The sequence below is a fragment of the Euphorbia lathyris genome, chromosome 10, assembly GCF_963576675.1.
Source record: "Euphorbia lathyris chromosome 10, ddEupLath1.1, whole genome shotgun sequence".
In the NCBI taxonomy this organism is placed as follows: domain Eukaryota; kingdom Viridiplantae; phylum Streptophyta; class Magnoliopsida; order Malpighiales; family Euphorbiaceae; genus Euphorbia; species Euphorbia lathyris.
Genome location: NC_088919.1, coordinates 59,399,841 through 59,400,657, shown reverse-complemented (window position 1 = coordinate 59,400,657; position 817 = coordinate 59,399,841). Strand labels below are relative to the sequence as shown.

The following is an 817-nucleotide window of genomic DNA, read 5'->3' as shown; positions in this document are numbered from 1 at the left end:
GTTGATGAATACGAGTAAAAAATTGAAGAAATGCTAAAAAGTATTCAAATAAACTATTTATTTATTTTAAGTGTTTTTTACTTTCTTACCAATTTAAGTATTTACAACTTTTTTGTTACAACTTATTTCAACTTTAATTGCTTGAATTTGAATTTATTCAATTTAAATGTGTTTGTTAAATTTCTAAAATATTTATTTTACTTATATTTCATTAATTTTTTAATTTAACTTGCGGGTGTATAGAAGAATTAAATGAGAGGAAAATAGATAACTTGTCAACTTAACATTCGATATTAATATTTTTATGTATATTTAACATAAATACTGAAACAGTTCACAATTGGCCTATTAGCTCAGCTGGTTAGAGCGTCGTGCTAATAACGCGAAGGTCGCAGGTTCGAAACCTGCATGGGCCAATTTTTTTGCGCTTTTCAAATTTTAATTGCCTTATATCAATAAAGCCCCTACTTTTAGCGCTTAATTCAATAGCACCCCAATTGTTTTAGCGTCTAATTCAATAACGCCCCTTCTTTTAGCGTTTAATTCAAGGCCCATCTGTAGCCCAAAAGGCTATCTATTCATATACTGCATAATTTGTTTCAAAGCTTGACAAATTTTATAAATATTAATGGTCAAATTTGCTTCAAAAATTTATAAATTGCACAATGTATATGCTTTTTTTTTTATAAAAATAAAAATATTTAATAATAATAATGATCACATTTTTTATTAAAGAAAATTCGTTAGATTTGGAATATAAAGATCTCATATCGAAGTGTCATAAATTTAAAGGTGTTAAAAATAGATATAATTTATT

The 817-nt window shown here is 25.6% G+C and overlaps 1 non-coding gene across 1 annotated transcript; it reads left to right on the top strand.

The window, feature by feature from the left end:
• The first annotated feature begins 342 nt into the window (after positions 1–342).
• Positions 343–416, top strand: TRNAI-AAU (transfer RNA isoleucine (anticodon AAU)). Its single transcript has one exon. It is a non-coding gene; the product is annotated as a tRNA-Ile (tRNA).
• The last annotated feature ends 401 nt before the right edge of the window (positions 417–817 follow it).